This window comes from Mandrillus leucophaeus, unplaced genomic scaffold (assembly GCF_000951045.1).
Source record: "Mandrillus leucophaeus isolate KB7577 unplaced genomic scaffold, Mleu.le_1.0 Scaffold64, whole genome shotgun sequence".
Taxonomy (NCBI): Eukaryota; Metazoa; Chordata; class Mammalia; order Primates; family Cercopithecidae; genus Mandrillus; species Mandrillus leucophaeus.
This window is the reverse complement of record NW_012106919.1, coordinates 3,835,773-3,861,575: the sequence shown is the minus strand read 5'-3', so window position 1 is coordinate 3,861,575 and position 25,803 is coordinate 3,835,773. Positions and strand designations below refer to the sequence as shown.

The 25,803-nt window shown below is 39.7% G+C and overlaps 1 protein-coding gene across 1 annotated transcript in view; it reads left to right on the top strand.

The window, feature by feature from the left end:
• The window catches only part of TRIM33 (tripartite motif containing 33), a 131,904-nt gene continuing 106,101 nt past the window's right edge, over positions 1-25,803 (top strand). Inside the window, exon 1 of the mRNA XM_012000792.1 lies at positions 1-186. The gene's annotated coding sequence lies outside the window, so the exon portion shown is untranslated. The remainder of the gene's footprint in view (positions 187-25,803) is intronic.

Sequence of the window (25,803 nt, the reverse complement as noted above, 5' to 3'; positions counted from 1 at the left end):
CTCCTGGACCGCCAGCCTCGCTCCTGGACACCTGCGCCGTGTGTCAGCAGAGCTTGCAGAGCCGGCGTGAGGCGGAGCCCAAGCTGCTGCCCTGTCTTCACTCCTTCTGCCTGCGCTGCCTGCCAGAGCCGGAGCGCCAGCTCAGCGTGCCCATCCCGGGGGGCAGCAACGGCGACATCCAGCAAGGTGAGCCGGAGGCCCTGTCTGGCATCTGGGCCGCACAGGATTTGCGCAACCCTAGAGGAGCTGGGGACGGAGGTGCTAGGGCCTGGGGTTGCTCGGACAGGCGCGATCCCAAGGGGTCTCTAAGGTGAAAGACTCGCCCCTGGGACACTTTCCAGAGAAGCTGGACCGCAAGAGATAAGGGGAGCATGAAGGGAGGGGTGTCGGCTGCGAGAGGCTGGGGGAGGGGACGCTGGCTGCGAGGTTTGTGATGTGCGGAACCCGGCCGAGCGCTGGTTCTGGAGCTGGCAGACCTGTACAGTGAGAGAAGGGGAATTTGGGAAACACGTTGTGAGAAGCGTTTTGGCTGGAAGGGCCTGGGCCAGCGAGATGTTGAGGGAGTAGGTAAAAGGTAAGGGCAGTGAAGATGGATTGCTTTGGAGGGAGGGGACTTGGCCTGTTCGCAGATAGGAGAGAGGAGCACTATAGATTAAATGGAGGTGGATAAAATATGTTGGAGGGCTTGGGGTACAGAGAAGGCGCCTGACAGAAAATTGTAAGATGACATTGGGAAGGAGAAACTCGGAAAGTGGACTGCATAGTTAGGGAAAATCCTAAGGTTTGGGGATGAAGGAGAAATGAACTTTGAAGGAAATTGAGAGTTAGGGAAAGCTGGGCATGAATTTGTTATAGCTCATTGGACGTTAATGAGCCCCTAGTGTTGGGGCACTGTGCTAGGATTGAATAAAGTACTCAATGAAGACTTCATTCACAGTCTAACAGGGGAAACCTATATAACTTGCAGCAGTGGAGGAGGGTATTCAGTACAATGGTTGTGGCACAATAGAGGAAAGGTCAGGGAAACTTCACAGGAAAGGAAATCCATGAACAGGTTTCTTGAATGAGTACCTCACTGTGTTGGAGGGTATTCAGGGCACAGGGCACCCTTCTACATCCCTGGAACTAAAGAATGTGTAAGGTGATTGGTGGAAATTAGATTGGATTGATGGGCTGAATAGATAAAGGTTTCAAAGTCTCTTAAACTCTTGGAATCCAGGTGTGTTTTGAATTTTAGAATATTTTGGGATTTTTCTTTTTTCTGGCAAGGTCTCTTATGTGAGACTTTTATCAGGGTCTGAATTAACTCTGTATCAGACACGTTAATGTTTCTGCATTGAAACACATGAATGTCACACTAATGGGATAGACAATAAATAACCTCCCAGCACTCACAGTGGGTTCTGTTGCAAACTAAGGAAAAAAAAAATAAAATTTCAAAGCTTTTGAATTTCGAACTGTAGGTAAGGAATTGTGGAGCTGTACTAAAGGGCTTGGAATTCATCCTGTAGAGTGTATCCTGGACATTGTGGACTAAAGGATGTTCCTGGAGGGTTTTTATATCAAGAGGATAAATGAATCAGTTTTCTGATCCAAAAGGATCACTTAGGGCACTTGAGGGATGAGGGAAGGCAAGGCTGGAGACAGGGAGACCAGTTAGGAGAATCCTGGCAGTAATCTAGGTAAGAAATTAACATTTGGAATGGGTAGTAAAGAAATGACATCAGGTATTACAGAATGAAGCATTTTGGTTTGGGGGAACGGTAGGGTTTGGAAATTTCCTTTGCCATCTCCTACACTTGGGCAGATGACCTTTTCTTAGCTTCAGTTTTCTCATTTGTGAAACAGGGGAAAAAAGTACATAAACTCATAGGGTTATTGAGAGAATGAAGTAAGATATAATGTGTAATTATATATACGTGGTAGTTACTAATGAAATGGTAGCTAGTGTATTAATAGTAGTAACTATTAGTAAGTGGCTATGGGAATGGAGGGACGGGGGGATTGTACTGAAATTAGTGTGAGGGAGACAAACATGTAGAATTCCACATTTTTTGTTTGGTGAATGGCAATGCTATTAATACGTATTCAGACGCTGAAGCAGGCTGGGATGAGGGTGAGGCCTGGGGTGGAGGGAGGATAAAATGTTTTCAGTTTGGGTTGTTTTGGGTTTCTAGCATTATTGGGACATGTAGGTAAGAATGTTAAGAATAAGGCTTTGGTTGTTGGAGAAGCTACTAATTGTTTATGGGTGTTTAGAGAATAACCGCTCATGGTCTGTGCACCCATGAGCATAGTAAGACCCATAGGATTCAGTGTTCTTGTGCGAACCTGGGTTAGGTAAGAGATTTAGAGGGAACCCAGAGATGCAGATTATGTTTGATGTGGCTGAGGGACTGAGGTTATGAAATTGGCTATCTGAAATTTATGAAGGAGAGAGAATAATATGTAAATCCCCTCTTCATTTCTTTATCCTTTCTTTTTGAAGAAGGAGGAGTAAGTGGAAGGGACTAACCAAATACTGTCAATCTTAAGTGATATTGCTGTCAACGAATATCTAAAACAAATTGAGTCTGGAATCCACCATGTTTTTTATTAAAAAAAATTTTTTTTTGAGACAGTCTCGCTCGGTTGCTCAGGCTGCAGTGCAGTGGCTCGATCTCGGCTCACTGCAGCCTCTGCCTCCCAGATTCAAGCGATGCTTGTGCCTCAGCCACCCTAGTAGCTGAGATTACAGGCGCACACCACCATGCCTGGCTAATTTTTGTGTTTTTAGTTGAGACGGGGTTTTGCCATATTGGCCAGACTGGTCTTGAACTCCTGGCTTCAAATGATCTGCCTGTCTCAGCCTCCCAAAGTCCTGGGATTATAGGCATGAGCCACCGTGCCCAGCCATCCACTGTGTTTTTAGATAGTCTGGAAAGTAATTTGTCAGTATTAACCTCCTATATACCATTCTGCTTTGCTCTTTAAAAAGATCAAGCTGTGCTGGAAAGAACACTAGATTGGCTGTTGGAGACATAGTTCAGCTCCTTAACTGTTTTACGCTAAAGGAAATTCATACTGTTTTTGTCCTTCAGTTTACTTCTAAAATGTAGCTAATAGTCGTTTACTTATATCTCACTAAGGCAAATAATAAATGCGAAAACGCTTTGTAACTGAGAAATGATTCAACAATATAGGGTATTACTGATCAACCTCAGATATCATCTTCTCTGGTCTGGAGATCATAGCTAGTGGTTTTAATTCACCGTCTTTTCCAGTGATTTTGAAACAAAGATGAGTATAATGCCCTCCTTCCTAACTGGTGTTTTTCCTGTTTCTCTTAATACATTTATTCACGCTGTCTGGCTGCTCTCTTTAGATCAACAGTTCTCAGAGTGTGGTTCCTGGACCAGCAGCATCAGCATCATCTGTGACCTTGTTAGGAATACAGATTCTTGGGCCCCATTCCAGACCTCCTGACCAGTAGTCTCGTTTAACAAGCTCTCCAGGTGATTCTGATTCACGCTTAAGTTTGAGAACCACTGTCTTGAGTGAAGGGCTCCTCACTTCAAATGTCTCCTCAGAGTTTGACTTCTCATATTAAGTAGTCTTTCAGGTCGCTCTCTCATACATCATCTTTTTTTCTTTGTAGCACAGCTAAAATCCAAAATGTTTATTTTTGTTTACTTACCCATCTCATTTTGCACTAGGATATTGTAGACTGTTCAATAAGTTTTGAGTAAATAAGAATCATGAGAGCTTATTAAAATGCTAACTTGGGAGTTTCTTCAGAGACTGGTTTAGTTGATTTGGTGATGACTCCATGTGCCTGCATTTTTAACAGGTGCCCTGTGATTTTGATGCTTTTGGTACCACTACACTTTGAGGAAGATGGATTTAAATATTTTGAGGAGAAAGTATGATCTGTTTACCGTTGGAGTATTTGCATAATCAAAGTAGATAAATTAGTTAATATTGAATCTCAATAGTGAGCTTTTTAGAGTACTTTTGTGATTGTTTTGGGGGTGCTTTTTCAGGTTGAGGCAGAATAGCTATCAGTAGTGGATATATATAATTTTATACTTTATCGATAAAAATACAGATTTGCTACTCAGAAGGCTGAGGCAGGAGGATCACTTGAGGCCAAGAGTTCAAGATCAGCCTGTGTAACATAGCAAGACCTTGTCTCTAAAAAAATTTTTTTAAAATAGGAATCATATTGATGCATCTGAACAAACTCTCAGATGAACTCTTGAAGGAGATGAGGCTACCTGTGAGATGGCACAATGATACAGCTGAAGAAATGAATTGGTATTAAGTTGCATTGGGTTCTGCTATTTTTTTTTTTTTTTTTTTCGAGACAGAGTTTTGCTCTAGTCGCCCAGGCTGGAGTGCAGTGGCACGATTTTGGCTCACTGCAACCTCCGCCTCCTGGGTTCAAGTGATTCTCCTGCCTCAGCCTCCCCAGTAGCTGACATTATAGGTGCCTGCCACCATGCCCACCTATTCTTTTGTATTTTTAGTAGAGACAGGATCTTGCCATGTAGGCCAGGCTGGCCTCGAACTCCTGACCTCAAGTGATCCGCCCGTCTTGGCCTCCCAAAGTGCTGGGGTTGTAGGCGTGAGGGCACCGCCTGGCCTGGGTTCTGCTATTAATTAGCTATGTAACCCTTGGACAAGGAACCTAGGAAGTCTCTCCAGGTCTTTTGCACTGTGAAGAGGCTGAGTTCCTATCCTGTTAGGTTCTATGATTCTATTGTCTTTTATGCTAACATTCTGTATGTATGTACGTTTAATGTCCTTATAGTTTGTGGGGAGTAATAGAGGAATCACCATGGAAAAATCATTCTGTTACTGAATTCTTCAACTTACTATGGGCTGGGCACAGTGGCTCATGCCTGTGATCCCAGCACTTTGGGAAGCCGAAGCGGGCAGATCGCATGAGGTTATGAGTTCGAGACCAGCCTGACCAATATGGCGAAACCTTGTCTCTACAGAAAGTACAAAAATTAGCCGTGCATGGTGGCGGGCGCCTGTAATCCCAGCTACTTGGGAGGCTGAGGCAGGAGAATCCCTTGAATCTGGGAGGCGTAGGTTGCAGTGAGCTGAGATCATGCCACTGCACTCCAGCCTGGGTGACAGAGTGAGACTCCATCTCAAAAACAAAACAAAACAAAACAAAACAAAAAAACTTACTATGAAAAGTCCGAGATGGCAACAGTCTTGTAAGTGGGAGGGAAAACCTCTTGAGTGTAGTGTGAAAAGCACTTCCTCATAGTGTTTCTGTTTATCACAGACCATGCTGAGCCACTCTGAGGAGTCTTCTGTTTGAGCCCTTGGAATTTGTTGTCCCTGGAGTGTGTATACTATATGACAGTTCTAGCCTCAGTGTGACTTAACTGGTTTGGGGACTTTTTAGGCTTTACTTTTTCTGACTGTCCTCTTCAACAGAAACAAGCTTGAGTGTTTGAATGATCGTGTGGTATTACACCAACAACTCGTCATTAAAGATGTGTCCGAGATTGCTGAAATACTTCCTAACAACTTCTGTCTAGCATTGTGGTCAAACTACCTGAATTCATTTTTGAGCTGTGCCATTTAGTACTGGAATGACCATGGATAAGTCACTTAACATCTGTAAACCGGGAGTAATAATTATATCTATGTCATAGAGTTTTTGTGAGAATTAAGAGAGTTAATGTGTTGCAAGGTGCATTTATTGGGAGCTTACATGGGAAGCCCCCAATAAATTGCAGTAGTGTGATTTCCGTAATTTTTCATTTGTCCCCCCATTGCCTTTGTGACTGTATCTCACAGTAAACAGAAAGAAGAGGCAGGGGGGTAAATTGTGGTTTTAAAGGCTTTTCTGACGTCTACTGATGTGTACGGCATGCATGATAAATCATTTGAGTTCCGAATCTTTCTAGTTACCTAGAACTTGTAAAAACTTATAAACTAATGTCCTAAATCCTAAGTCTTTATAATGTCTGGTATTTGTACATCAATAGCCCTAGTTAGGGGACTTTAATTACTTTTACTTTTCTCATAGATACTGCTCTCAGTGGGTCCTAAATGAGAATACCTTAAAGCAGTGATTCTCAAAGTGTGGTCCACAGAATGCTAGGTGGGGGTTAAGGTAGTGACCATGTCACTGAGACCCTTTTAGAAGTGCACAGGTTTAAAACTATTTTCATAATTACACTAATTTAATATTTACCTTATTCACTCTGCTGACATTTATATTAACGGTGCAAAAGCAATGATGGATAAAACTGCTGTCACCTCTGCATGAATTAAGATGGTGAGTGACTCCATTTGGGAGGCCAAGGTGGGTGCATTGATTGAGTCCAGGAGTAGGAGACTAGTCTGGGCAACATGAGGAAACCCTGTCTCTACAAAAAATACAAAGAAATTAAACAGGCGTGGTAGTGCATGCCTGTAGTCGCAGCTACTCAGGAGGCTGAAGTGGGAGAATCGCCTGAGTTCAGGGAGTGTCGAGGCTGCAGCGAGCCATGATTGTGCCATTGTACTCCAGCCTGGGCAATGGCATGAGACCCTGTCTTTAAAAAAAAAAAAAAAAAGGAAAGTGGCTCCAAGCCATACTAAAAGTCATTGCATATTTACTTTCACACACTTAGAGAAAAAACAAAAATAAACCTATTCATTGTCACTTAATATCCTTTATGAAACAGTAACAATTACTATATTAAATTTTGGTCTTTAAAACTCTGTGTGATGAAATGGGAAATGTGCCTAAAATGCTTCTGCTGCTTACGAAAGTGCAAGAAAAGTACTTGTGTAGTTTTTTGAGTTCCAAGCTGAATTTGCTTTTTTTTCATAGAAAACTATTTTTACTTGAAATAATGATTGACAAACTATGGTTTTTAGGCATGGGTATTTGGCAGCCATTTTCTCAAAAGTGAATGAATTGAGCCTGTCATTTCCAGGAAAAGAGCTGACATATGTTGCCAGTGATAAAAATCGAGATTTTAAATTAAAATTAGAAGTTTTGGAAAATTGGTGTTTGCTGCCATGAGCTGGTCAGTTTCTCAGTATTTAAAGACTTTTCCTGAAGAGATTGGTGGTGATATTAATAAACGTGAATTTTTTTGATATTGTGTAATGTCAACATTTCAAAGATCTGCGTAGCTTATTGCAATATATTCTAAATGACCAATGCATGATGTTAAGTGCAAAACAGAGCAATAATAAATAGATTGTATTTTATTTTATTATATGAAATGGAGTCTTGCTTTGTTGCCCAAGCTGGAGTGCAGTGGCACAATCTTGGCTCCCTGCAACCTCCACCTCCTGGGCTCCTGGGTTCAAGCAGTTCTCCTACCTCAGCCTCCCAAGTAGCTGGGATTACAGGCACACGCCACCACGCCCAGCTAATTTTTGTATTTTTAGTAGAGATGGGGTTTCGCCATGTTGACCAGGCTGTTCTTGAACTCCTGACCTCAGTTGATCTGCCCACCCCAGCCTCCCAAAGTGTTGGTATTACAGGCATGAGCCACTGTGCCTGGCCAGTAAATAGATTTTAATGCAAGAGAGTAGTAAAGTTTATTGTTAAGGTTTGAGATGCCACATTGCAACTGATGTTTAAAAAATAAATATACTTCTTAAGTTTTTGTGTTGTATCAAATAAAAATATCCACACAGTGATCTGAAAAGGCTATTAAAATCTGCTTTTCCCGTTTCTTAGATACTTAGCTGTCTGAGGCCAGATTTTCTTTATATTCTTCAAAGAAACAACGTATCAAAACATTAAATGCAGAAGCATATATCCAGCCATATTCTATTAAACCACATGTTAAAGAGATCTTTAAAATTTAGCACAATGACACTCTTTATTAATTTTTTTGTTTTAGGAAATACAGTTATTTCTGATTTTTAAAAATGTTGTTTAAACCTGTTGTGCTGGACATGGTGGCTCATGCCTATAATCCCAGCACTTTTGAAGGCTGAGGTGGGAGGATCACTTGAGCCCAGGAGTTCAAGACCAGCTTGGGCAATATAGTGAGACTCTGACTCCACAAAAAATAAAAAATGTATCCGAGTGTGGTGGTGTGCGCCTGTGGTTCCAGCTACTCAGGACGATGAGGTGGGAGGATCGCTTGAGTCCAGGAGGTTGAGGCTACAGTGAGCTGTGATCATGCCATTGCACTCCAGTCTGGGTGACAGAGTGAGACTGTCTCAGAAAACAAACAAAACTAGTAATAAAATAAACATCATTTTAACATTTTAAAATTTAAGATTCATTTTTAATTCATTTTGTAATGCATTAAAATACATTTAAAACATATTTGATGGTCATACCCCATCTAAACAAAAGCTCTTTGTGTTCCTCAATAACTAAGACTGTAAAAGAGGTCCTGAGACCAGAAAGTTTAAGCCCTGCTCTGTTAACAGACATTAAGAACATGATAATGTCTCAGAGTCTTTGGGCTAGTGGGAAGAATGTCAGATCATAAAATAATAGGTGGCAGATTTATACATTTGTAGTTTTGCATTTTGGAGTACCCGTAACAGTTCAGAAAAAGCTTCCCATCAATAAAATGTAAAAATGAAGAAAGTACTTATTAACCGAAGTTAAACTTTTAAAAATAGCTCACTATAGATTTACTGATTTTTTTTTCATGTTTATGGCTGTCTAAGCCAACTTCAGAGATTGCACTCAGGATGATAGTTAAATTAACCTCTTGTCTCTGGCCACAAATTGCACCTCTATCCCTTGCCATTGGACTCAAGGGGAAGTGGGAAAAAGAACAAGGATGGATGAACATAAATATACCATTTTTAGAAAAATATTTAAAGCCTATTCCCCAGTGATGAGTAAATGGCATGCACCGTATGGTACTAACGAGTACATTTGAATGCTTATTATTTGCTATTTATGTTCCTTTTGTGAATTATTTGTCCATGTGTTTTATGTCTTTCTTTAGATTGCTTACATTTTCTGTTTTGATTTACAAGAATTCTTGACAAATTCTGTATACTGATCCTTTGTTGATGATTTAGGTTGAAGATGTATTCTGAGCCTATGGCTTGGTGTGGTAGCCAACCTCTAAGATGGCCCCTTGTTCCTTTTCTCCTATTACTCACATCATTCTATGGTTGCTGTCCAGTTGCTCAAGGCTGGTCTCCGTGACCAAGAGAATATATTAGAATTAATAGTGACTTCTGAGGCCAGGTCATTAAAGGCATATATACAACTTTTTCCTTGCTCTTTGGATCCCTCATTCTGGGTGAAAAACAGCTGCCATTCTGTGAAAGATACTCTAGTAGTCCTTTAAAGAGGCCATATGGAGAAAAATCGAGGTCTTCTGCAAAAACCCGGCACCAACTTGCCAGCCATGTGAAAGCCACTTTTGAGGTAGATTCTCTATCCTAATCAAGCTTTCAGATGACTGCAGTCCTGGCTGACATCTTGACTGCAACCTTCTTAGAGGCACTAAGCCAGAACTGCCTGCCAAGTCCCTCCCAAATTCTTGTTTCAATAAAGCTGTGAGAATTATTGTTGTTTTAAGTTATTTGTTTTTGAGGTAATTTGTTACATAGCAATAGATAACGGATACACTTTTACTTTTTAGAGAGCTGTTTTTTCATGTTTTTATATTACTGTAGTTTCTCCTTTTTTTTTTTTTTTTTTGCTGTTCTTAGTAGCTTTATAATAAGCAGTAAGTTTTGTTCATTAAGGTAATTTCACTGCCCTCTCCACATATACCTTGGTCATCTTCAAGATTATCTCAACTGGTCTTGACCCTTAGCTCCTTTTTTTTTTTTTTTATTAAAAAATTTCTTTTTCCAAGACAAACCTTGGCCATTCACCTTTTGCTCACTCTTATACTAAAATGTATTATCTTGTGAAAGTTCATTTTAAAAACCTCTTAAGCAGTGTATGGTGGTACCTGCCTATAGTGCCAACTACTCAGGAGGCTGAGGCAGGAGGATGACTTGAGCCTAGAGTTTGAAGCTGTAATGTGCTATGATTGCACTTGGGAATAGCACCTGTACTCCAGCCTGGGCAACACAGAGAGATGCCACCATCTCTTTAAAAAAGAACAGAAAAACAAACCAAAAAAACCTGTCAGTGTTTTTGTTGGAATTGCTTTGAATATGTAAATCAATTTGGGAGAAAATGTCTTTATGGTGTCTGCCTATTTATAAACATGGTATGCCTCTGCATTTGTTTAAGTCTTCCATGAATGTTTTCAAGTGTATATTTTGAGACGGAGTCTCACTTTGTTGCCCAGGCTGTAGTGCAGTGGTGTGATTTTGGCTTACTGTAATTTCTGACTCCCAGGTTCAAGCAGTTCTCCTGCTTCAGCCTCCCAAGTAGCTGGGATTACAGGTGCATGCCACCACGCCTGGCTCATTTTTGTATTTTTAGTAGAGACAGGGTTTCACCATGTTGGCCAGGCTGGTCTTGAACTTCTGAGCTCAAGTGACCTGCCTGCCTGGGCCTCCCAAAGTGCTGGGATTACAGGTGTGAGCCACTGTGCCCGACCTATTTTTTAAATGTCTCAAGTATACTGATTTCATATTTATATTTGATAATTCCATCATCTGATGTTCTTGATGTCTTATTTTACTACTTTCTTCTGCCTGTTCTTGTTTGTTGTGGGTGGTGTCCTCCTGTATTTTATAGTTTTAGGCGGTGAGCCTGTTCACCAAGGCCTTATGAAATCTGTCAGACTGGTTTTAGGGAACAAGCCTCCAAAGGGTGTTTTGCATTTGCTTCTGTCAGGTGCCATCAACACAGAAATTACTGAAGCAGACTTTTAGTTTACCGTATCTTAGTATTGTCAGATGTTGATTTAGTGTTTACCTTATAGGCTGGCTGTATTTAGAAATTCTTAGAATTACACAGGGGGAAAAAAAGGAAATTCTCAGGAGAAAATTTTTTTCCTTACCCCGAACCCAGGCAGTGACAGATTTCTTCATTTCCATGCTGTTGGTCAGATTTTTTTTTTTTAATTTCACTATTCTTTGCTTATGCACCCTAATAACTGAGGTTGTAGTCGTTCAAGTCAGTTTTATGAAGATGAGTCTTGATCTAATTAATACGTTACACAGGCCCTGGGCTCCCATGTCTTCCCCATTCTTTGTTTACTCCCTTGTTTGTACATTCTAAAGAAGAGTCACTAAGAGTATAGTTTCTGAGCCTTTGCATTTTTGAAGTTTTCTTTATTCTACTCTCTTCTTAAATGATCGCTTGGCTGGATATGAAATTCTGGGTTAAAACTTTTTTCCTCAGAACTTTTAAGGCATATCTTTCAGTGTCTTAAATCAGTGTTGCTGATGCTACTCTAATTTTGCTCGTTTGTACAACCCTGGTTGGGTTTCGTTTGTTTATTTACCTCTTCTTGAGATCTTTTTATGTCTTGGATCTCTTCATCTATTTATCATTGTTTTGAAATACAGTGATGTGCTTCTATTGATTTTTTTTTCCTAAAAGTTTCTAAAAATTCATTGTACTTTTTCATTTAGTCTTGTAATCTTCATTTATAGTAAGATAACTTTACATTTTTTTCAAAAGGTCCTTCCCCACCTCCCGCTCTTTTTGAACTATTACTGTTTGATGTTGGCTCTCCTAGGTTCATATTCTCCCTATCTTTTATAGTTTCCTTCCCTTTGTTTTCTTGCTCAGCTGACATTCTGAAAGATCTCCTTGTCCTTATCTCTAACCCTTTTATCCAATTTATTAATTACATTGTACATTTCTTTCTTTTCTTTTTTTTTGAGATGGAGTCTCATTCTGTCACCCAGACTGGACGGCTCACTGCACCCTCTGCCTCCCTGGGTCAAGTGATTCTCGTGCCTCAGCCTCCTGAGTAGCTGCAACTACAGGCTCGTGCCACCGCGCCTGGCTAATTTTTTTTGCATTTTTAGTAGAGACGAGGTTTCACCATGTTGGCCAGGCCACTCTCGAACTCCTGACCTCAGGTGATCCACCTGCCTTGGCCTCCCAGAGTGCTGGGATTACAGGCGTGAGCCACTGCGCCTGGCCTACATGGTACATTTCTAAGAGCTTCCTTGCTTAGGTTGTATTTTTATAAGATTCTATTCTTTTTCTGTGGACTTAGTATCTTCTTTCTCTAAGGTTACAAATGTTTTTCTTCCCTAGGCAAAATACCTATTTTACGTTATTTTTCATTTGACTTTTTACTTTTGAAACATTTCAGGTATACTGATTCCATATTTATATTTGATAATTGCATTATGTAACTTTTTTGTGTGTGTGAGACAGAATCTCAGTCCGTCGCCCAGACTGGAGTGCAGTGGTGCGATCTTGGCTCACTGCAACCTCCGTCTCCTGGATTCAAGTGATTCTTCTGTCTCAGCCTCTGTAGTAGCTGGAATTATAGACGTGCACCACTATGCCCAGCTATCATTATATAACGTTTTTGACATCTTATTTTACTGCTTGCTTCTGCCTACTCTTGTTTATCTTCTGTTCCCTTTATTATCTGTTTTACTTTCTGGTTTTTTTTTTCTTTTGATCTTTGTGTTTCATAGGTTTCCCCAAGCAATAGATGATCCTTGGTTGTCTCGCCACTTGAATGAGGCAATACAGTTCTGATTGAAGATTCTGTGCTTGTGTGTGGGGCTTGTTAATTATTGGGCATTGCTTTAGATCAGGGATTGGCAAACTGGCCCATGAACTAAATACAACCAACTGCATGGTTTTGTATGACCCATGAGCCACGAATGATTTTTATATTTTAAATAGTTGGGAAAAAAGAATATTTTGTGACATATGAAAATTATTAGAGGCCGGGTGTGGTGGCTCATGCTTGTAATCCCAGCACTTTGGAAGGCCAAGGTGGGCAGGTCACTTGAGGTCAGGAGTTGGAGACCAACCTGACCAACGTGGTGAAACCTCATCTCTACTAAAAATACAAAAACAATTAGCTGGATATGGTGGCAGTTGCCTGTAATCTCAGCTGCTTGGGAGACTGAGGCAGGAAAATCTCTTGAACCTGGGAGGCAGAGGTTGCGGTGAGTCAAGATTGCGCTGTTGCACTCCAGCCTGGGGAATAAGAGCGAAAACTCTATCTCAAAGAAAAAGAAAAAAAAATTATTTTAAGTGTCAATTTGTGTTTAGAAATTTTTATTTGAACACAGCCATGTACATTCATTTATGTATTGTCCGTGACTACTTTCGTGCTGTAATGGGAAAACTGAGTAGTTGTGACAAAGATGTGTACTGCTTTTTGGTGCATTACAGATTGCAGTGATGCAGCTATAACTTGATAGGGATGTGTATGGCTGTAGCACAACATTTAAAATTTAAAAAAATTTTCCAAAAGATTGCATACCTATCATTTCAAAGAAGAGTGAACGGATTTTAAATGTCATGCTTTTACAGCAGAGTACATTTTGTTTTGAGTTAGATGGCAAAGCATGGTGTTTATTATGTACTTATACTGTAGCTGTGCTGAAAGAGTACAATGTTATGTTGACAACCCCAGACTAAGCACTGATTACATTATTCCCAACTCACAGGAAAGCAAAAATCAGAAATAAGAAAGTTTAAAATGGAATATCTGATCACAGCAGAATTTCTTTTTTTTTTTTTTTTTTTTGAGACGGAGTCTCGCTCTGTTGCCCAGGCTGGAGTACAGTGGCCGGATCTCAGCTCACTGCAAGCTCCGCCTCCCGGGTTTATGCCATTCTCTTGCCTCAGCCTCCCGAGTAGCTGGGACTACAGGCGCCCGCCACCTTGCCCGGCTAGTTTTTTGTATTTTTTAGTGGAGACGGGGTTTCACCATGTTAGCCCATGTTAGGATGGTCTCAATCTCCTGACCTCGTGATCTGCCCGTCTCAGCCTCCCAAAGTGCTGGGATTACAGGCTTGAGCCACCGCGCCCGGCCCAGAATTTCTTTTTTGATACTGTCTTTTTTCCTAAACAACCTAAGATATTTACTGTGCCTTGTGATACCACATCCCACATTTTCGTTTGATGGGACATGTTAGGCATTGGTTATGAATCAGATTTCAAGCAGTGTGGTGTATACAGACTGACCTGTTGTCCGCAATAGATTTGGAAGAATCAGAATTTACAGGATTCTACTTGTAACATCACAAATGACTGCCAGAATGAATTCCACAAATGAATTTTGTACCAGTCTGACCTGTCATCCATTTGTGGTTTATTAATAGAATGCTAAAATTCAAATTACACAACTCATTTCTTTTCCCATCACTGAGGGTTGGCTTAAATACTAACCCTCACAAAGTAAATACTTACGCAAAAAGCTAATGTCAGTCAAAAGATCCCCATCAGTTTTTTTGTCTGCAATAGGGTGGATATGAAGGTAAGGTATTGAGAATCATTTCACTGTATTACTGTGCTTATGAATCTGAAGTATTGAAAGTAGTAAGTTAGAGCACTGCATTTCGGCTGTCCTTCATATATTACATTTTCTGCTTTGTGTTGAACATTACCTTCATATGTTGTGAGACATATAAAAGGGATATATGTAATGAACCTTAGACCCATTGAATCTCGCTGGAGAGGTAAGACATTATATTAAAGAACAGTATAATACATTTTATTATAAATTGGTAATAAATTTGATTTCAGTAAACCAGATGTTTATTGAAATATGGTTCAAAAGGAGATTAGTCATAGCTGAAATTTACTATTTCTTCTCTTAATGTTGGTTTGGAGGTGATTCCCTTTTTTTCATTTGTGTATGATATGATTTTAGTCCTTATGCTTTTGGCTGTAATCTAGGCTGCTCTGGACATCCATCCGATTTTCTCTTCTCTGTTTTCCTTTCTCAGTATATATTGAATACTTTCAAAGTAGATTATCTGAATTAATAATGGCAGGAAAGAACTAGCTGTGGATAAGTTTATTTGAATGTGTGTAGGCTTCTGTTCCTTGTCTGTCAAATAACATAACTTCCAAGATAAAACTTTTTCATGTTATCTTATTTGCTTATAAAAATCTCTTAGAGGGAAGACTCATTCTATTTTGCGGAATGAAGTTTTGCCCAATTAAAAAGAATTATCTCAGGGTGATAATATTATCCTTGTTTCTTTTTTAAACAAATGAGGCCACTGAGGTAGTGTGATAAAATTGTATCTAAATGTGGCTTTTCCATGTCCAGCTGATAGCACAGGCTCAGATGCCTTCAGGAACTAGGTAAGTAACTAGTGTAAGACCTTGAGAGTAGTGAAACTTGCCTAGCCTTTTTGCATTTAAAAAATATTCTGTTTTGGCAGGCATGGTGGCTCACACCTGTAATCCCAGCACTTTGGGCAGCCGAAGTGGGCGGATCCCTGAGGTCAGGAGTTCAAGACCAGTCTGGCCAACATGGTGAAACCCCATCTCTACTAAACATACAAAAATTAGCCGGGTGTGGTGGCGTGTGCCTGTAGTTCCAGTTACCCGGGAGGCTGAGGCACGATAATTGCTTGAACCTGGGAGGTGGAGGTTGCAGTGAGCCGAGATGGTGTGCCATTGCACTCCAGCCTGGGCGAGAGAGTGAGACTGCCTAATAACAGCAACAACAACAACAACTGTATTTTGGCCAAATAATACCAGTTTTTGTCCTGACTTGGTAGAATCTGATTAGTCATTTTTAAGGTAGATGTAATTAATTTATAATTAGTTTGATTTCATAATTTTAAAAGTTAAGTTTATTTAAGTACTTAAGTAAACTAGCATTATAGTATAGTTTGCAGATCTGTGAGAACCGGTAAAGTCCAATATCTTTTTGTATGGCTATTGGCCTTTGAATATCATTTTTTGTAGTTGCCTGTTCGGGTTGTGCTTACATTTTCCCCTGTGGTTTGTCTACCTTTTTTCCAAATGCTTTTGTAGGGTTCTTTATATATTCCAATCATGACTGCTTTGTCAGATATATATCCGATTTTGTGGCTTGCCTAGCAATTGTGTTTTAAAATGTTGAATTTAGCTTTTGAGTACACAGTACTTTTGCACTGGTTCAAAAGTTAAATAAGTATACGAAGCTGGATAATGAGAAGCCTCCCTTGCACTCCTTATCCTCATCCAGTTCCTGTCTCCCCCAAGACATAACCTGTGTTAATACTTTATCTGTCCTCCCAGTATATCCAAGTGATACTGGACAATGGTGCCAAATCCATTCAGTGACAGAAAGATTGGGTATCTTCAAAAAATGACATTGCGCCAGGCATATTGGTTCATACCTGTAATCCCAGCACTTTGGGAGGCCGAGGCAGGAGGATCACTTGAGCCCTGAAGTTCAAGACTAGCTTGGGCAACATAGTGAGGCCCTGTCTGTAAATAAAATTTAAAAAAAAATAAAATGGCCAGGTGCGGTGGCTCACACTTAAAATCCCAGCACTTTGGGAGGCCAAGGTGGGCGGATCATGAGGTCAGGAGATTGAGACCATCCTGGGCGGATCATGAGGTCAGGTGATCGAGACCATCCTGGCCAACCTGGTGAAACCCCGCCTCTACTAAAAATACAAAAATGAGCTGGGCGTGGTGGCGCATGCTTGTAATCCCAGCTATGTGGGAGGCTGAGGCAGGAGAATCGCTTGAATCCAGAAGGTGGAGGTTGCAGTGAGCCAAGATCGTGTCACTGTACTCCAGCCTGGTGACAGAGCAAGACTCCATCTCAAAATATATAAATAAATTTAAAAAGCCAGATATGGTTCACATCTATGGTCCCCAGGAAGTATTTGGGAGGTTGAGGCAGGATTGTTTGAACCTGGGGAGGTTGAGGCTGCATTGAGCCGTGATTGTGTAAGTGCACTGCAGTGCACTGACAGAGCAAGACCGTGTCTCAAAACAGAAAAAGGATGTTGATACAACCAATTTTCACATGCAAAGGAATAAAGTTGTACCCCTACTTCACACCAGATGCAAAAGTTAACTCAAAATGTATCAACAGGCTGTGCATGCTGGCTTACCATGTAATCATAGCACTTTGGTGGGCTGAGGTGGGGGAATTGCTTGGGGCCAGGTGTTTGAGACCAGCTTGGGCAACATAGTGAGATCCTGTCTCTACAAAAACAAAACAAAAAGACAAGTAACAACCTAAATAAAGCATGAGCAACTAAAGAAAAAATAGTAAGTCGGACTTGATCAAAATGTAAAACTTTTGTACATCGATGGCCATTGTTCAAAAAGTGAAAAGAAAACCTGCAGAATGGGAGAAAGTATTTATAAGTCACATATTGCATAATAGTGACATATCCAGAATATATAAAGAACTCTTACAGCCTAATAATAAAGACAAATAACCCAATTAAAAATGGGCAAAAGATTTGAATAGACAGTTCCCCAAAGAAGATATGTATATATGGCCAATAAGCAAATGAAAAGATACACTATATCATTTGTTATTAAGAGAAATGTAAACAAAACCACAAGGAAATACCACTTCACACCTGCTAGGATGGCTCTAGTTAAAAAACAACCAAGTGTTAGCAAGGATGTGGAGAAATTAGAGACCTTCTGTATTGCTGGTGGAATGTAAAATGGTGCTGCCACTGTGGGAAACAGTTTGGTGGTTCCTCAGTTAAACATAAAATTAGCATGTGACCTAGCAAATCCATTCTTACATATCTGTGACCCAAAAGAATTGAACACTGGGACTCAAACAGATACTTGCCAGTATTGATTGCAGCATTATTCGCAGTAGCCAAAAGGTGGAAATAATGTTAAGTGTTCAACAGATGAACTGATAAAATGTATATACATGTAATGGGATATTATTCGGTCCTGAAAAGGAATGGATTTCTGATACATGCTGCAATATGAGTAAACCTTGCAAACATAAGTGAAATAAGACAAACACAAGAGGGCAAATATATGATTACACTTATATGGAATGTCCAGAATAGGCACAGTCATAGAGACAGAAAGCAGACTAGAGGTTACCAAGGGCTTGCAGGGAGAACAGGGAGGGAATAGAGAGTTGTTTAGGATGGGAGTGAGGAAGGAATGGGCGGTTGTTGCTTAATGGATATAGTTTCTGTTGGGATGATAAAAGGTTTTGAAAATCATAGTGATGGTTGGATGGTTGCATGACATGTTGAATGTAGTTAATGCCATATAACATACCTAATAGTTGTATACTTGTATACATAATATACATACATAATAGTTCAAATGGCAGATTTTGTGTTATATGTATATACCACAATAACAATGTTAAAATATGTTAAAAATGTTTTTCCTCCTAGAGATTTTAAAATCATGTATTTTAAAGTACATTTTATTGCATTTTAAAAAAATTGATTCTCATTCATGGATTCTGTGTTTTAGAATTCACCTACACACTAAAATTTATTTGTAACCCCAATGTTAATCATTGCAGTGCTTTCACAGTTATTCCTTGACATGGGCAGAACAGCAAAAAATTTGACTCACCCAACTCACATTTTCCCAGCTGAGGTCAAACTGGGAGATGCTTTGCCTTCTTTCAGCACTCATAGTGTAAATATGTGTCCTTGTTGTGGCCATGTTGTTCTCATCGTTGGGCGTTTTGTTGACTTCACTGCTTCAAATGGCCCTAAATGTAATAAAGCTGAAGTGCCCTGTAGTGTTCCTAAGTGCATGAAGGATGTGTGTGCTTTATGGAAAAAACACGTGTAAGATAAGCTTCATTAATATATGAGTTACAGTGTTTTGGCTTTGAATTTAGTTTTAATGAACCAGTAATATATTTTATTTATTTTTTTGAGACGGGGTCTTGCTCTGTCACCCAGACTGGAATGTAATGGCCCAGTTACGGCTTCCTGCAGTCTTTGCCTCCTGGTCTCAAGTGATCCTTTTACCTCAACCTCCTAAGTAGCTGAGACTACAGGCCCATGCCACCACACCCAGCTAATTTTTTATGTTTTTTGTGAAGACGGGGTTTCACCATGTTGCCCAGGTTCGTCTCGAACTCCTGGACTGAAGCTGTCTATCCACTTTAGCCTCCCAAAGTGCTGGAATTACAGGCTTGAGCCACTGCATCCAGCCCTCAGCAAAATGTTTTAAAGTGACTTTAAACATAAATGCATATAAAAATGTTATGTATTGACTGATGAAAATTTTGTGACCAGAGGCTTGCAGGAACCTAATCCTGCATTTCCTCTAGGAGCAATAGTTTAGTTAATTTGTTAATTTATTGTTTACAGCAACTGTATAGAATATAACTACTCTGAATGATGAGAATTGACCCTATGTCAATGCAAATAAAATTATTTCTCTTATATAAATGGCAACCTCAGGATCTTTCTCTGAAAAGTACATAGTTTCCTTTGATTTTTGTTCTGAAGTCTGTTTGATCTTATATTAATATAGCCACTCATTAAAACTTAATTCACAAACGATATATTAGTAATTCACACATTTGAAGTGTATGGTTGAGAAGTTTTTAGTATATTCAGAGTTGTGTAACCATCACCGTAATCAATTTTAGAGCATTTTTATTACTCCCAAAAGAAACCCTGTACCAATTAGCAGTTATTACTCACTTACTCTGCAAAGCATTCCCCCGGACTTAGGCATCCATTAATCTACTTTATTGTCTCTCTAGATTTGCCTATTCTGGACATTTCTTACAAATTGAAATATACAATGTGTGGTCTTATGTGGCTGACTTTTACCTTCATCTGTGCTGTAGCATGTATCAATGCTTCACTCTTTTTTTAAATACTTTTTTAAAAAAATAGTCAAGTGCAGTAGTGATATGAGGAGAGAGTAAAGACTTAGATCTATAACTGACTGAACAATCTGTTGAGATAACTCACTACCTTCAAGTCAGCCAGTACTTCACTGTTTTTAGGCCTGAATAATATATTCTTTTATGGCTACACCACATTTTGTTTAACCATTCATTAGTAAATGGACACTTGAGTTGTTTCTCCTTTTTGGCTATTATGAACAGTGCTGCTATGAACACTTGTGGATAAATTTTTATGTGAACATATGTTTTCATTTCTCTTGGGTGTATACTTGAGAGTGCAGTTGCTGGGTGGTATGGTAACTTATATTTAATCTTTTGAGGATCTGCCAGCTGTTATCTGAAGTGACTTTAGCATTTTTCTTTGCCATCAGCAGTATATATGAGGGTTCCAGTTTCTCTATAATGTTGCCAACGATCATTACCTATTTTATTATAGCTATCCTGGTGGGTGTGACATAGTATTTTGTTGTGGTTTTGATTTGCATTTCTCTTGTGGCTAATGATGTTGAGCATCTTTTGCACTTATTGACCATTAGTGTATCTTCTCTGATGAAATGTCTGTTCAGACTTTTGTCCATTATTTAATTAGGTTATTTGACATTTTAAAGTTGCAGTTCTTTGTGATAGTCTGGATGTTCTACCCTTTTTCTTAAATTTTTTTTCTTTCTTTCTTTTTTCTTTTATTTTCTTTGTCTATCTTCTTTTTTCTTTTTTTTAAAGTGACAAGGCCTCACTGTGTTGCCCAGGCTGGTCTTGAACTTCTGGGCCCTAACAGTCTTCCTGCCTCGGCCTCCCAAAGTGCTGGGATTACAGGTGTGAGCCACCATGCCCAGCCCTGGGTGCTGCACCCTTATATCTGATTTAGCCATATCTTCTATTTGTGCGTTGTCTTTTACTTTCTTTCTGGAATTATTTGCAGGACGAAAGTTTTTTTGTGTGTGGAAAAATACATGTGACAAAATTTAACCATTTTACCCATTGTTAAGTGTGTTCATTGGTTTTAGTTATATTCACAGTGTTGGCAGCACAAAGTTTTTATTTTTTATTTGTTTTTCAAGACAGGGTCTTGCTCTGTTGCCCAGGCTGGAGTGCAGTGGTGCAATCATAGCTCACTGCAGCCTCAACCTTGTGGGCTCAGGTAATCGTCCCACCCTAGCCTCCCAAGTAGCTGGGACTACAGGTGCACCACTGCACCCAGCTAATTTTTTGATTTTTATTTTTCGTAGAGACAGGGTTTTGCTGTGTTGCCCAGGCTGGTCTCAAACTCCTGGGTTCAAGTGATCTTCTTGCGTCAGCCCCCCAAAGTGCTGGGGTTAGAGGTGTGAACCACTGCACTTGGCCAAAAAAGTTTTTAAGTTTGATGAGGTCTAATTTGTATTTTGTGCTTTTGTTTTTGGCACTATATCTGAAAAATCATTTCGTAATCCAAGGTCATGAAGATGTATTCTTATGTTTTCTTTTAGGAGCTTTACAGTTTTAGGTTTTAGATTCAGATTCTGTGATAAAGTTGAGTTAATTTTTGTATGTGAAATTTGTGTGTGAGGTAAAGATCTAGTTTCATTCTTTAGCACAAGGATATCCATTGTCCCTGTATCATTTAGTGAAAAGACTGCTCTTTCTTCCATTTAATTGTCTTAGCAACCTGTCTAAAATCAGTTGACTGGGTAAATGTGAGGGTGTTTTCCTGGACTTAATTTCATCCCATTGATCTGTATGTCCTTATGACAATAACAAATTGTTTTTTTTTTCTTTTCCCCTAAACAAAAACAACAACAACAACAAAAAACAGGGTCTCACTCTGTCACCCAGGTTGTAGTTCAGTGGTGCACTCAGGGCTCACTGCAGCCTCCACCTCCAGCCTCCACCTCCTGGGCTCAGGTGATCCTCCCACCTCAGCTTCCCCAGCTGAGACTACAGATGTGTGTCTCACACCACTACAGATATGTGGCTACACAACAGCCAGCAATTTTTAAATTTTTTTGTAGAGGTGGGTTCTTGCTATGTTGCTGGGTTGGGTTGTTCTTTTTCAAGATAGTTTTGGCTCTTCTGGATTCCTTGAGTTTTAAAGAGACAGATTTTCCTCTGTTGCCCAGGTTGGAGAGCAGTGATGCGATCATAGCTCACTGCAATCCTGACCTCCTGGACTCAAGCAGTTCTTTCACCTCAGCCTCCTAGTAGCTGGGACTGCAGCCACATGCCACCACGCCTGGCTAATTTTTAAATTTTTTGTAGAGATGGGTCTTGTATTGTTGCCCAGGCTGGTCTTGAACTTCTGGGCTCAAGTGATCCTCCAGCCTCAGCCTCTCAAAGTGCTGGGATTACAGGTGTGAGCCACTGTGCCTGGCCTCCATCTTCTTTTAATCTACTTATATCATTGTGTTTGAAGCTTCTTGTGTTAATATATAGCATTACTGTTGGATTATGGTTTAAGTTTATCCACTCTTCTGAACTTTCATTTAATTCACGTATTTAGGAGTATTTGAGGCATGTAGGTATATTTAAGGTAATTATTGATGTGTTATGGCTTAAATATGTTGTTGTTTTCTGTTTGTTTCCTTTGTTTCTCTTGCCTTTTGAGTTACCTGAAGTTCTTTTTAAGATTCCATGTTTATTTATGGTGCTTTTGTGTAGTTTATAGTTTTTTTTGAAGTGCTTTGAATAGCTTGTAAGTGGTTGCTGTAAATATTGCAACATTTATTTGTAACTTAGTCTTTGTATTGACATTTTACCATTTGGAGTGAAGTATAGAAGTTTTACTTCAGTTAGGTCCCTTTACTCTTCCTAGTTTTAAATGATTATCTTTAATTTTCTGTCTGTATAGCTGACCAGATAATATATGATCTTTTTTTATAAGCTCTCACATGATTTAAGAAATCCATAAGAAGTCGTCTATTATGTTTACTCTCATTTTTATCATTCCAGTGTTCTTTTCCAAAGATTCAAGGTTTCTTCTGTTAACATTTTTTTTCTGTTAGGACAAATTTCCTTTAACCATACATACTTTTAGGTGTATTAGTGACAAATTTTTATATATTTTTTTCATCTGAGAATATCTTTAGTTGTCCTTCATTCCTGAAGGATATTGGTTGAATATAGAATTTGCATTTCTGAGTTACTTTCTTTCAGTCTTTGAACATTTTCAGTCATTATTTGTTCAAGTAATTTTTTTTTTTTTCTTTTTTTTGAGATGGAGTCCTGCTCTGTTGCCCAGGCTGGTGTGCAATGGTGTGATCTTGGCTCACTTCAGCCTCCATTTCCTGGGTTCAAGTGATTCTCCTGCTTCAGCCTCCCAAGTAACTGGGACTACAAGCGTACGCCACCACATCCAGCTAATTTTTGTATTTTTAGTGAAGATGGGGTTTCACTGTGTTGGCCAGGCTGGTCTCGAACTTCTGACCTCAAGTGATCTGCCTGCCTCAGCTTTCTAAAGTTGAGCCAGTTTTTTTTTTTTTTCTTTTTGGCCTGCATGGTTTTACATGAGAAATCCACTGTCATTTGAATAGATGTTCCTCAGCAAGTAATGTGGTCATTGTCTGCTTTCAATATTTTTTTCTTTATGTTTCAGAACTTTATGATGTATCTTGATGTGGATTTATTTGGGTTTTTCTTATTTAGCATTAACTCAGTTTTTTTTTATTTGTAGGTTTATGTCTTTTATCAAATTTGGGACATTTTCCGTCATTACTTGTTCAAGGAATTTTTTTTTTTTTTTTTTTGAGATGAAGTCCTGCTCTGTTGCCCAGGCTGGTGTGCAGTGGTGTGATCTTGGCTCACTTCAGCCTCCATTTCCTGGGTTCAAGTGATTCTCCTGCTTCAACCTCCCAAGTAACTGGCACTACAAGTGTACGCCACCACATCCAGCTAATTTTTGTATTTTTAGTAAAGATGGGGTTTCACTGTGTTGGCCAGGCTGGTCTCGAACTCCTGACCGCAAGTGATCCACCTGCCTTGGCCTCCCAAAGTGCTGGGTTACAGGTGTGAGCCACTGTAACTGGCTTGTTCAAGTAATTTTTAAATTTTATGTACTCACTCCTCTCCTTCTGGAACTCTGCAACTCTGGTGACAGTATTGTTAGCTAGCTTGTTTTTTATTGTTCCACAGGTTCTTGAGACTGTGTTCTGTTTTTCTTTTCTTTTCTTTCTTTTTTTTTTTTTTTGGTCTCTTGATTTTGCCTGAAGGTCACTTATTCTGTTGCCTGTCGTCTTGTCTGTTGAGCCCATTTATCGAGTTTTACGTTTTTGGTTATTGGTTTTTTTTGTTTTGTTTTATTTTTTGTTTTTTTAAGACAGGGTCTCACTGTGTTGCCCAGGCTGGAGTGCAGTGGTGTGATCTCGGTGCCACGACACCTACTAATTTTTGTATATTTTTTGGTAGAAGTGGGTTTCATCGTGTTGGTCAGGCTGGCCTTGAATTCCTGACCTCGAGTTATCTGCCTATCTCCACTTCCAAAAGTATATTTTTTAATCCTATAATTGCCATTTGTCTTTTTTTCTATAACTTTCATTCCTTTTCTATTTTCCATTTATTTTAAGGACATTTGTATTGCCGTTTCTTTTTTTTTTTTTTAAGATGAGTTCTTACTCTGTCGCCTAGGCTGGAGTACAATGGCGCGATCTCAGCTCACTGCAGCCTCTTCCTCCTGGGTTCAAGCAATTCTCCTGCCTCAGCCTACCAAATAGCTGAGACTACAGGTGTGTGCCACCACTCCTGGCTAGTTTTTGTATTTTTAGTAGACATGGGGTTTCACTGTGTTGGCTAGGCTGGTCTCGAACTTCTGACCTCAAGTGATCTGCCTGCCTCAGCTTTCTAAAGTGCTGGGATTACAGGTGTGAGCCACTGTGCCTGGCCTGCATTGCTTTTTGAAGCATTTTTATAATGATTCCTTTAAAGACTTTGTCACATGTTTCTAATATCTGGTATCTGATCATCTTGGTTTGGGCATATACTGATTGTCTTTTGTCAGTTATGATTTTTCTGGTGTCTTTTGTCAGTTATGATTTTCCTGGTGTTTGACAAATAATTTTTTGAGTATGTTGCAAATATTTTGGATATCACATTCTGAGATTTGAGATTCTATTTAACCTCCATTTTTTTCCAGCAGTCTTTCTACTGAGGTGTAACATAAAGAAAGGCCAGGTAGGTGTGTATATTCACCTTCCCCTTGGGCCTCCTGACACCACCTTGGCAAAAGTGGAGTGCTGGCTTTCTCTGCCATGTTGCAGATAGGTGAGATGAAAGTTCAATTTCTCCTTTGGTCTTTCCTGATGAAGTAGGGTACCAACTCATACCACCTTGTCACCTCTGATTTAGGGTTTAAGTTCAGTTCCACTGAGCCCTGGTGATATCAGGGAGGGAGGAAGTGTAGGGCTAACTCATCCCACCTGATTGGTACATAATAGGGATATTTCAGCTTTCCACTTGGATTTTATCATACCAGGGAAAGGGATAGGAAGTGATGTTTTGCCTGGCCTCTTACTCCCTTATTCCTTATTATTGCCAGGTGGGAGTAGGAGTAACCCCCTGCTATTCCCTACTGATATTGAGGAGTAGGAGATTTTTTTTTTTTTCAGTAGTTTTAGTTTAAAAAAAAAAATGGGGGCTTCAATTAAAGTTGCCTTTATTTAAGATCCCAGCAGTGGAAATACTGAGTTCTTTTGGTCCTAACATTTTACAGATTATAGGTGTGAAATTATGGAATCATGACTCACTAAATTCATGCTTTTAATTCCTTTTCTCTGCAAGGCAGTATTAGATTATTTCTGCTCTCAGGAGTTTGGAGTTTTGGAGACTTGAATAAACACATACTTTTTTTTTTTTTTAAAGACAGAGTCTCTCTCACTCTGTCTCCCAGATGGGAGTGCAGTGGTGTGATCTCGGCTCACTGCAACCTCCGCCTCCCAGGTTCAAGTGATTTTTGTGCCTCAGCCTCCTGAGTAGGTGGGATTATAGGCGTGTGCCACCATACCTGGCTAATTTTTGTACATTTATATATATATATTTTTGGAGGTAGAGTCTCTGTCGCCTAGGCTGGAGTGCAGTGGCACGATCTGGGCTCACTACAACCTCCACCTCTCGGGATCAAGCAGTTGTCCTGCCTCAGCCTCCGAGTAGCTGGGTCTACTGGTGCACACCG